Source organism: Rhinolophus sinicus, chromosome 18 (assembly GCF_057876585.1).
Source record: "Rhinolophus sinicus isolate RSI-liver-muscle chromosome 18, RSI-T2T, whole genome shotgun sequence".
NCBI lineage: Eukaryota > Metazoa > Chordata > Mammalia > Chiroptera > Rhinolophidae > Rhinolophus > Rhinolophus sinicus.
Window position 1 is genome coordinate 29065543 of NC_142518.1, and position 13053 is coordinate 29078595.

General features: G+C 39.4%; 1 long non-coding RNA gene across 9 annotated transcripts in view; it reads right to left on the reverse strand.

The window, feature by feature from the left end:
• Nucleotides 1–13053, reverse strand: part of LOC141569739 (uncharacterized) — a 215331-nt gene that overhangs the window by 115743 nt on the left and 86535 nt on the right. The gene's annotated exons all lie outside the window — the stretch shown is intronic.

The following is a 13053-nucleotide window of genomic DNA, read 5'->3' on the forward strand; positions in this document are numbered from 1 at the left end:
AATAAGTGTGTCTGTGTATATACTAGTATGTGTATAAGTATAGTGAGGCAAAAATACATATTATTTTTGTTTGTAATAAAAACCCCAAATAAATTTATTTTATTTTTAAAATTTATATTTCACGTTGTACTAGAAAGGATTTGATATAACTTGCATAGATGTACTTCAACATAAAAAATAGCAAGCATTAAAAATGGGGTGAAAAAATAAAATAAATCAGAGGGTAAAGTCAAACTAGACGTAAACATAGAAGTAGTACAATAATAATATTCACATCTAGAGTTTAAGCTTCTAGAATCAGATATAATAGTACCCAAGAGATAAAATCAGGCAAACTGATCTATATCTTGTACAGGATTAGTTCATGTAATATTTCATCTTGTTCCAATGGCATCAGTGCCAAGAACAAAGTATTTGTCATAAGAAAATTAAACTTATTAATCAATGAAATCAACATGTTGTCTACATACATTAAAATTTACCTGTTTTAAGTGTATAATTTGATGAGTTCTGACAAATTTACGTATTTGTGTAACTACCACAATCAAGATGCAAAACATTTTCAAAAACCCTAAATGTTCCCTTGTGCCCCATCCTCTCCACCTTGGATTAGATTTGTCTTTTCTAAAATGTCACATAAATGAAATCATTGAGTATGTATGTGGTCTTTGTGTTGGGTTTCTTTCCTTCAGCACAATGTTGTTGAGATTCAGCCATATTTTTGTGTGTATCAAAAGTCCCTTTTTTAAATTAAAATAATATTCCATTGTGTGGATATACCACGATTTGTTTATCTATTCACCAGCTGATGGACCAATGGTTGTAAGAGAAGGAAATTTGAAACAAACAAACAAAACAAACTGTAAATCTGCCACTTTGGCTTTATAAATAACAGAAGATATAAAGAGAGTGGGATTCTTGCTAATATATTCTTTACTTTTAACAATTAAACTTCTGCTTTCTTTTCTCTCTTTGGGTCTGTTGCTTTTCTAATATTTAGTAATAATTTTATTATACAAACCTGAAATACTTTAGGTTTATGTAAATTGTCAGTGGCAGAAATCCAAACATATCATATTTATCACGTATGGCTCACATATTATCCCTGAGTGGCAGGCAGATGGCAGAATCTATTATCTTCCCTCAATTGAATTGGAAATTTCTGGAAGTAAACTAATATTTTGGGCTGTAGCAGAAATTTAGGACTGAAACGAGGAATACAATGTAGGTTTCCCAAGCCCAATGTGACTCCTCTACTCTGTTCCTATCCCCTTACCCTGGAGTGGACTCAGCAGGCAACTCACAGCCCCCTTCTTATCCCCACCGCAATTACCTCTACTCACTTCAACGCAAGCAGCTGGTCTATAACTTGTTGTATCTATTGAATTTTCCATGCAAGATTTCACTTACTAAAATGGTTCTCAGATTAAAAAATATTGAAAACCCATTGAACCAAATCATCCCAGAAAAATGAGGGTTCTCTCTGTTTTAAAATACAAACTTTCAGTGATAGAACAATGCCTGCCACTTATATGACACTTCTACTTCTTTAAAGAGCCTCCACAGACATTTCATTTGGCCAGAAGAACAAAGTTAATCAATAAAGGCAATTAATTAAGACTGCACTCGAAAATGTGTTAAGTCCAGTTAACATTTAATTATCCTTGTTAATGGGAAATACGCGTGCAAAATCTAGACACAGACTAAAAAACTTAATTAGAGCAAGTAGTTTCTAACTTCTCTCTCTTTAAACTTTGACTGGAGGTCCTAAAAATTATCCACAGTGGCAAAAAAAAAAAAAAAAAAAAAAAGGCACTATTCATGGGTTTCGTTTTCTGTCTCTCCTGCAAGAGAGTGGTGGTGAAGAAGTGAAATAAGAACCTTGGGAAAGCAGATTTTTTAAAACCCTGAAAATATGACTTTTCAAAAACGGATTGCCAAAACTTGACATGACAAAGACAAGTTTTTAAAAAGTGATTTAAAAGTCTTCCAACAGGCAAATATTAAAACATCAACAACAGCATAGCTTAACTTTGGGCCATTACTGAGACCAGGAGGAGAGGCAGGCCGTAGCTACAGAGTGACAACCGGTCCCAGTTTGCCTGGACGGTTACGGTTAACAACGGTTGTCCTGGCATCATTGTTAGCAGTGCGCTCTTTCACTTTCACAGGTGTCCTAATTTCGACAAATTATACGGTTATCCTAGCTATAAGGAAACAGCACTGAAGCACAAATAGCCAAAATGGGAAAATTTCCTGCCTTTTTCCCATTTCTCCTGCCCCAAAGATGCTCAACTGAAACACTGCACTATCTAAACTGTACCTATGACAAGACTTCCTGTCCCTTTTATTCATTCCAATCAGTGTGCTCATCAGAATCACTGAAAAGCTTAAAAGTACTGATGCCTGAGAAACAACTTGGAACAATTAAATCAGTGTCTCTGGAGGCGGGGTCTAGTCCTTGATATTGTCTCAAAGCTTCCCAGATAATTCTAATGTGCAGCCAGGGTGAGAACCACTGATTATGATAGTTATCAAGTAATTATTTCTATTACAAGACACCTGATATTTTGAGTGATGTATGAAACTTCATATCTCCTTGGGGAAGAAAGATGTGCCTGCCTGCCACCCTTAATCAAGGACCATGGCATACCCCCCTTTGTTCCATCTTCTGGGTGGCCAAAGGTCCTGTTCATTCTTATTTTCTTTTCACACAAGGATAAACCATTCTACTTTTTCCTCTGAAATCTTCAATACCTGGAGTGATAAAATAACAAAGCTTGAATTATAATAGTCCAAACGAAGAGCTTCTTTACGCTGGGATAAAGGCACTTGAAGTGATAAGTAATAAAGAAGTTTGAAGGGACCTTCAAGTTGGCCACTCCTTGTCATTTGATGGAAGCTCTGATATTCTGAAAGCTAAGCAACTGAAGCTAGGTGGCAGTCCTGCTTAGGCAATTAAAGACACCATAAAGACAATGATAAAGAAGACCCACACAGAAGGAAACCAAAAAGAAGTTACCACTGATTTAACACGGGCATGGGAACAACAGGGCAAAACTGACTTGCTAACATTGTGCCTTTCAATAGTCTTCCTTATCCAAGTTGGGGGATTTCCCTAAAATTATGGGCAACTCTTGAACTTTTCAGATGCTTCTCAATATTCTTTATAACTTCTTCACATTCCAGGTTTTTGGAGATTGCCCTCCACCACCACCACCCCTCAGGCGTGTCTACAAATAGATACTGGCTAGTCATTTATCTTACTTCTATAAAATGAAAGAATGTGAAGAGGTTCTGGAAAATATTGGGAAGCATCTGAAATGGCAATATATGTTACAGACACTCAAAACAATGACGAAATGGGATTTTATTTTTTTAGGAGGGTGCAGCTCACAGTGGCCCATGCCCGGGATCGAACTGGCAACCTTGGTGCTTCCAGCACCATGCTCTAACCAACTGAGCTAACCAGACAAAATATGATTCTTTAAAAGGACTTATAGAACTATAAGGATGTTTACCAAAATATTAGTAGCATTTATCTCTAGGTCAAGGGGTTTGAGGAGATTTTTATACTCTTTTTTATACTTTTCTGTCTTGTTTAACTTGCTTTACAATAAGCATATATCCTTTTATTTTAAAATTTCAGTACTTTTATGAGTTATGTCCTTCAAGTCACTAATGTCCATTAGTAATTAGACAATTAGCAGATCATGACTTTTTTCTGTCATGTTTATTCTCAGCCCAAGGCTTGCTTTACTTCAATTGATGGCTCTCCTAATTATAGTTGTTAATTGATGATGCCAGTATGTGTTCACCCCAATCAATAGATTGTGCTTGTATTCACTCTAATTTGGAAAACTAACCAGAAGTTGATGTTTTTGTTTGTTTACTGTTGTTCTGAGGAATACCAATGATGAAGCTAGGGCGTATTTAGTTGTGTAGGTTTCATACATCCTTAAGTGTTTAAGAAACTATTCCTTAAAGAAGACGTAATTTTAGAAATTACAAGATAAATTGCTATATGAGAACTAAGAGGTCAGAATGACTTTGTGATTCATATATATATATATATATATATATATATATATATATATATATATTCATTGAGTTATTTGAATTAAGCATAGCACATTAATAAGTACAAGTACAGATGGGAACACAACTGAGAGTAACAGTTGTGTATCCCAACGATCGATCAACTGTTCTCAAAAAAAAGCTTCAATATTTAATGAATCCCAAACAGGATAAATAAAAATTGATCTATACCTTCATATATCCTAATGAAATTGTGGGATAACAGAGACAGAGAAAATATCAATGTCAGCCAGAGATAAAAGACGAATAATCACTTATAAAGGAATGTCTATTAGATCAATAGCCACAACTGAAGCCAGAAGGCAGTGGAATAATAGCTTTAATATTCTGAAGTTAAATAACTGTCAACTTAGAATTTTGTACCCACAGGAACTATATTTCAAGAATGAAAATGAAATTTAAAAAAAATTAGCCAAACAAAAGTTAAAAGATCTTTATCAATAAATGCTCATTAAATTCTAAAGGACTACCATTCAAGCAAATAATCTCAGAGGTAAGACCTGAAATGCAAGAAGGAAAAATAATGGATAAAATCCATTGAGTACTGAGTATATAAAACAAGTGAATATATAGCTAGTAATGTCTAATCTTTAAAGTGGAAAATAACATAGAACTGAAATACTGGATAACCAGGTAAGTATGGAGAGTGGCCATCAGATATAATGCGAAGGTCCTTGAGTTGTTCAGTAGGAGGTTAAAGATGTTTTTATCTTCCTCCATATTTTATATCATCAAGATAATATACAACTTCTAAATTTGTGTGTGCCTAATATATGTAAGAATATGAAAAAAAGGTGAAATAAACAAATTCACTAACTTGGGGAAATTTTAACACATTTCTCTTTGGAATTCATAAAATAAGCAGAAAAATCAGTTAAGAGATAGAAAATTTGAACATGACAATCAATAAGCTTGGTCCGATGGACATACATGGAACACTGTATGCTGCAAAGCACGTTTTTTTCAAGCACATAGGGAACACTTATATGTTAGACCATAAAGTAAGCACAGAAAGAGGAGATGCACCTCAGCTCATTTGATGAGGCTAGCACAACTTTGATTCCAAAACCAATCAAGGATAGTATAAGAAAGGAAAATTATAGGCTGTTCTCCTTGATGAACATAGATGTAAAAATCCCAAATACTGTGTTTCCCCGAAAATAAGACCTAACCAGACAACCAGCTCTAATGTGTCTTTTGGAGCAAAAATTAATATAAGACCTGGTATTATATTATTATTATATTATATTATATTATATTATATTATATTACATTACATTATATTAGACCTGGTCTTATAGTATAGTAAAATAAGACCAGATCTTATATTAATTTTTCTCCAAAAGACGCATTGGAGCTGATTGTCTGGCTAGGTCTTATTTTTGGGGAAACACAATCCTATATTAACAAACTGAATTTGGCAGTGTTTAAAAAGATGACCATGTTTAGTTTACTCCAGAATTCAAGATTAATTTAATATTAGAAAATTGATGAATGTAATTCACTACACTGATAATTTAAAGGTGAAAAACCATTTGGATACAGAAAATAGGTCTGATAACAAAGTCAATATATACTCATCATAGTAACACTCAGCAAACAATAAAAGGGACCTTCTCTAACCTGATAAAGCACATCTCTGAATATGATAGCAATTATTACACTTAATAGTGACAAAATTAAAGAATTACCTTTAAGATCAGAAAGAAAAAAAAAGACAAGGGAGACTTCTATCACCACTTCTATTCAACATTATACTGGACATCTTAGCTAGTACAATAAAACAAGAAAAACAATTTTAATGTATAAGAATTGAAAAGGAAGGAAAAGCTGTCATTATGGCAGATGATGTGATTATCGGTGTAGGAAATCTGACAGAATTTATCATTTATTAGAGTTAAGAAAAGTTTAGGACAACCAAGAGGGCACAGTATGTAAACGCTGTGTTTACCTTCTCTCACAACCACATCAAAATTACAACTAATCTACAAAACAACCATTATTGAGAATCGCCTAAAATCAAGCTGAACTGAAGGCTTTCAGCTAAGGACGTGCAGAAGAAGCCACCTCCAGACTGGTAGGAAGGTCAGAGACGAAGAACAGGTTGCTCTCACACCCGCGTGTGACCATTAAAGATCGGGAGGGCTATTTCGGCTGTGGGGGTCCCCCTGATATAGAAGCCCCTTCACTATAGAAATTTTAAGTCTCCTTTTCCCTAGTTTTTTAGCTCCTTAGCCCCTGGCTTTGACTACACTTCTAATCAGTTTGTGAATCCTAGACTAAAGATTGCTCCTAGCCCGAATCACAGAATGTCTCTCACCCCTGCTTCAGATAGCTACTTAAAAGCCTGTGACTTCCCAACATCCCCAAGCCATTCTGGACCCCCCAGACCAGCATACTTGTTGACTGTAATCATTGAAGTCTAATGTTCTTTCCAACCCATTCTGGGCCCAGCTCCTGGACAATTGAGGCTACCTCAACGACTGGTTGAATGGCCACAGGCTCTATAGAGCTAAGGGATTTATTAATTAAAATCTATTTTTCCTCATTCAGGGGCCTTGGGGATACAGAGGATACCCCAGCAAGATTGCCAGTCCCAACCAAAGAAGTCAATACGGGCTTCCAGGTGGATCCTGAGACCCCTTTCTCTCATCTGAGATCAGATAGGGCGAGAGTTCCGTGAATCCCCCAATAGGTAGAGACAGCTCTACACCCCTGTCCAGCAGGAAGCAGATACTGAAAAACAGAACTTCTGTCCCTCAACTTCCCATAGAGATTTTATGGGGATCACGTCTCTCAAGGGGAAAACAACGCAGGCAGTTAGACATCGAGTCTCTGCATTACCGACCAAAAGACCTCCCCTCTCTGTCCAAAGCTTTCACTTTTCATTGTAAACAAATGGGTACAAGATACCTAACTAGATCAAAGCAGCCACTCACACCTGCTGTGCAGTCTGAAAAAATGAGGTAATAGCCTCTTGTCAATCACAGGTATCAATCAAGTGGTCCCACGCCCGGAAAGGAACAGCCCATTTGAGAGAAAAAGATAAAAACTCCAAGTCCTCGCCAGTCAGGGCCTTTTGTGAGCCCGAGCCCTTGCCCTTTGGGCCTTTGAGCCTTTTGAGCCTCTTCTTTTGCTTGGCTCGCTCCAAACTCTTTGGAGTGTACTATCCCTTTTAATAATGGCCCTTGAGCCACTGCTTTCTGCCTGGGCCCGCTCCTATTTCTTTGAAGTGTACTATCTCTTCAAATAAACTGCTTTTCACTACTTTACTTTAGTATCTCATTCAATTCTTTGCTTGAGACGCCAAGAACCTGGATCCTGCCCCGAGAAGAGCCCACCCTCCGGTAACACCCCCATCCCCTAAAGAAGCGAGAGATTCCAGCCCCACCCCAGCCCAGGGTTCCAGTCCTGGGGAGAGAAGTCCCCATAATTTCTGGTTATGAAAAATAGCAGAGATTGTGACTGAGTGAGACAGTGTGGCTGCACTCACAGGAGCTCCTCTTAAAGGGACTGCGGGTGGACTTAACCACCAGTGGAATCACTCGCTCTGAACTACAACACTGGGACAGCAGCTGGAAAGGTGGCAGGGACAAACGGTGGGTAATTGAGTTGTCTGGTTTGGGACGGGCTGGGGAGGTGGCTTTCTCCTGGATGGAAGAGCTGGCTGGTGGAGGCCATTGTTTCTTTGTTGAACCCTCCCCCTTCCTGGCATGTGAACACAGGCGGCTGCCATTTCTGAGTCTCCGCTGTGTGTCCACCCCACCCTGGAGATTTGAGACCTGGCCCTGCCAAACTTTTGGGCACAGCCAGGCTGCTTTCAGTGTCTTTCTCATGCAGACCACCTGCCTTGGCTCAAGCCTTGGCTCAAGCTGCACTTTCCTAGGGTCTCTCAAAGGTTCCTGGAGAGCAGCATCTGGTTTGAGCGTATCCTGTACCTTTGGCTGAGCAGCCCTAAGCCAGCACTAGTGGCAGCCGGCCTTGGTTTGTGGCTTGGCCTCTCAAAAGCGCTTCCAAGCTCAGCACGGGTAGTAGACATCTGCGGATTTCTTTCTGGATCTCACTGGATCTCCCGGGTAGGGCACAGGCTGTGGCTGAAGTAGACCTACAGTGGGTCCCCTCCAAGGTGGTCCTGGGGCTGGCACCCCCAGTGGCCAGCTTCAAAACGAGCTGGAGTATCACCTAGCCGTTTCCAACTACGACACACCCAAGGGGTGGATTGAGCAGGCACCGGAGTCCTGCTGACACAGATCCTGCTCTATAGGGTCAGCCCCTGCACACCCTGCACAACAACACTTCCACTGTAGTCAAGGCCAGTCCTCACAACCAGTGAGCCCAAGGGTCAGTCCCTCACACTGATGTGCAATTATCAACCAAGGCTCAACTACAAAAGGAGGGCACACACAACCCACACAAGGGATGCACCTGGAGTGTGTGGCTCAGATGACCAGAAAGACTGTGCCACTGAACCCCCAACACACCTACTACATAAGGCCACTCTACTAAGACTGGAAGACATAGCAGCTCTACCTAATACACAGAAACAAACACAGGGAGGCAGCCAAAATGGGGAGACAAAGAAACATGTCCCAAATAAAAGAACAGAACAAAGATCCAGAAAAAGAACTAAGCAAAATGGAGATAAGCAATCTATCAGACACAGAGTTCCAAACACTGGTTATAAGAATGTGCAGTGATCTCATAAAAATGGAGATGGAAACCATGAAAAAGAACCAGTCAGAAATAAAGGACACAATGGAAATGAAGAATATATTACAGGGAATCAATAGATTAGATGAAGCAGAGGATCCAATCAGCGATGTAGAAGATAAGGTAGCAGAAAACACCCAACCAGAACAGCAAAAAGAAAAAAAGAACCCAAAAAATTGAGGAGAGTTTAAGGGGCTTCCAGGACAATATCAAGCGTATCAACATTTGCATTATAGAGGTACCAGAAGGAGAAGAGAGAGAGCAAGGAATTGAAAACCTATTTGAAGAAATAATGACAGAAAACTTCCCTAACCTGGTGAAGGAAATGGACATACAAGCCCAGGAAGCACAGAGAGTCCCAAACAAGATGAACTCAAAAAGGCCCACACCAAGACACATCATAATTAAAATGCCAAAGGTTAAAGACAAAGAGAGAATCTTAAAAGCAGCAAGAGAAAAGCAGTTAGTACCTACAAGGGAGCACCCATAATACTGTCAGCTGATTTCTCAACAGAAACTTTGCAGGCAAGAAGGGTGTGGCAGGAAATATTACAAGTGATGAAAAGCAATGACATACAACCAAATTGCTCTACCCAGCAAGGCTGTCATTTAGAATTGAAGGACAGATAAGGAGCTTCCCAGACAAGAAAAAGCTGAAGGAGTTCACCACCACCAAACTAAGGACTCTTAGAGGGACTTCTTTAAGATGGGAAGGGGATTAAGGATGGATGAAAGGGGAAGTGATTAAGAAGAACAAATTGGGTGTTATACAGTAGTCATGGGGATGTAGGTTATTGCATAAGGAATATAGTCAACAATATTGTAATAACTAGGTATGGTGATAGATAGATACTAGATCTATCAAGGTGATATTTGGGAACAGGGTTGGGGGCAGGGTGAAAAAAGTGAAGGCATTAAGAAATATAAATTGATAGTTAATACACCATGGGGAATATAATCAACAATGTTGTGAAGATCATGTAAGGTGCCAGATGGGCACTGGACTTATCAGGGGGATCACGTCATAGACTGTAGATGCCTGACCAATGCGCCATACACCTGAAGAGCTGAAGTAGAATAATACTGAATGTCAACTATAACTAAATATATAGGTATATATAGTCATGGGATGTAGAGTACAACATATGAAAATAGTCGATAGTATTGCAACAGCTATATAAGATGTCAGAGGGGTAGTAGCTTGGGGGGTGGGTTATCATTTTATGAGGGGTTTAGATGTCTATTACGTTGCTTCGTACACCTGAAACTAATAAAAAAAAAAAGAAGAGTTTAGCAGGTGGGAAATGTAAAATGTACTATTATTTGCAGAGTCTCAGTCTCAGCATCACCACGTCTACCTGATGGGTCTACAGGTCTACAGAAGGGTATGTTTGGAGCTGAGAGATTAATAATTAGCATGCTCATTCAGTATCAAAATTTCCAGGGATATAGTATGCTATTCCCATCTGTATATTCAAGGCTCCTTTTGTTTCAGCAATGTTTCCTGGATTTATATCTGTGAACTTTTCTGTTCCACTGTTTGGTCCTTAGGGTTTTTTTTTCTTGTGGGCTACAGACAGGTGAAAAGAAGCCACTTCATGCATATATGCCATATGGTAATATAGCTAAATTAATGTTCAGTTTGTTAACAATGGCATATGTAAATCTAGCAACATGAAAATGGCTACCCAGTGCAGCATGGCTCTGCACAGCTTTCAGAGGTCATCACCATCATCACCACCACCAAGCCCTTAACACGGGAACTGCAGGGACAGAGCCCCAGAGAGCAGGTTCCAGGCTCTCGACCGCACGTGGAAAGGTGCTGGCTCGGGTAGTAGTTGGCCATCAGCTGTTACTGGTTAGCCATTAGCCACTAATACAACTGCCGTGGCTGAGCTAGCAAGAGCGGTTAGCAAGCGGATTGTGGGTTGCAGATCCTGTTGATTCTACTTCCTGTGTCTCTCCCGGCCACCACCGAGACTGGGGTGCAGAAAGACCCTTCGTTGGGGTACTGGCGGATGTTTGCTTTTGTGTCTTGACCAGCCGCCATCGAGACTATAGTGGTGTGACTCCCCTATCTATGGCTCCATCGTTGTTCTTTTTGGCCTCACCATGTCCTGCGTTCTTGTGTGGGGAGCAGGATCTGAGACCCTGCAGTATAGGAACATAGCTGCCATTGTCAAGGTCTGCACAAGGTAGGGTCTTTCTGTGTCTAAGAAGATTAATTTCATGTTTGCAATCCAGGATGCTACTCTGGGACAATACTAATAATGTCACAAAGATAGCTTTACTTTCTTTATTCCCAGGCCCACTTTAGAACACCAAATCCCTTCTCCTGGTATCTGAGAAAAGAAATCCAAACAATGACAACAAATATATATATACATACACACACACACACACACACACACACACACACACACACATATATATATATGATAAAAATAGTATAGGGACTAGTTTTAAGATTCTTTCATTTCTGGTTCTATTTAGAGTCTTTGACTAACAAACTTGTCTCCAAATCCTTACCTTTATAAGTATCAAGAGTGACTGGGCACATGAAGATCAACTGAAGGATATTTTACCTGTGTGCTAGTGTAACCTTTAGTTAGCAGAGAGAGCAACAATTTGATGTGGAAATTGTATTGTTTTGGAGTGGCTGCTCTCCTCCATAATGATGAATGTGAGGAGGGTGGATTTGTGAGCTTTCACTGCTAGCAGGCATTCACTATGCCTCACCTTGATACAGTCATCTTTTGCAAATTACTCTCTCAAATGGCAAGCATCATCTGAAATTAGGCACTTTGCTAGAGACACTATTTGAGGAACAGTTTGGAAGATTCTAAGCTTAAAGGGAATGGAGCGGGAGTGATAACTACATCAACCACAGGAAGCTGTAATGAGTTTATTTACCTGACTGGTGCCTGCAAGGACAGGAAGAATACATATGTTCTCTTGACCTCAATCCCTTCTGGTAACACTTTAGATCTACTATATCAATTTATATTTTTAATTACTTCTGTTTTACTGTCCCTTTCCCTTGCTTACATTTTTAGGTCTATCCTATTAAAAAATAATTATATCCTAACTCCTACAAGCTTCCAAACTCACTGCAATCAAATTTCTTGAAAGAAATTATCATAACCTGCTCATTGCTTATCCCCTTGAAGTGTGGATTCCATTTTTGGTGCCCCACTGCAATGACTCACCAATGTCACTGATGACCTGCTAATTGTCAATCCCACTGCTGTCTTCTCTCTAGCCTCCTTCACCATCCTTCTCCTTTTTTTTTTTTTTTTTTGGAGTGACTGATTCCTTATGTTAAAAAACGTCAATTTTCTTTTTTTTTTTAACATTTTCTTATTAGTTTCAGGTGTACAAAACAATGTAATAGTTAGGCATTTATCATTTATATCCCTCACACAGTCATAACCCCCCTCCCCCCATCTACTACCCTTCTGACATTGCACACAGCCATTACATTTCCACTAAGACATATCAATTTTCAGTATCAAAACATTGCAGTCTTGGTTTCTCTTTCTCCCAGTCAGCCCCCAAACAGACCACACCAATGGAGAACATTTTAAGCCAATAAGCTGCAGGATGCACACCTAACAGACCTCACAGAAACCTCACCAAAAAAGGGGGTACTGGGTAGGGAAAAAAACTTTTAAAGATCAGCACTTTGCCAGAGCACAGGCTATCGAGAGCTCTCACAGCCAGATGGGGTGGCCAGTGTGTCCCAACCCCAAAGAAGCAAAGTTTCAAAATAAGATAAAATTTAAAAACAATTTTGTACATAAGCTATTCAAGATTTCTCCAGCACTATCTGATACAAAGCACAATGAGATGGCACTTTTAGAGACAGCAGCTTCAGACCCAGAAAACCATGATGAGATGACTTTCATATGGCTACATCAGTGGCAAAAACCATCACTTTCTTTCTTTTGAGGAGGCAGGAGAGCAAGTAACTGGTCACCTCAATATAAGGGGCACATGATCCATTCTGTGAGCTGTTGGGAAGGGGGGTAGAGATGAGACAAGGATTTGATCTCAGAGGTCTCATCATTTAATTTTATCACTTTTTGATGCAAAAAATAAAAATAAAATTGCCCAAAGATACCTTAAAGCTAAAAACCTGAACAGCACTTTTTTTTGGGGGGTGGGGTGGGGTGCTAAATCCTAGAATCACCTTTCTGGTTTGGCTGGTACTCTGTGCAAAGCAATAAGTTTCCCCATGGTGGA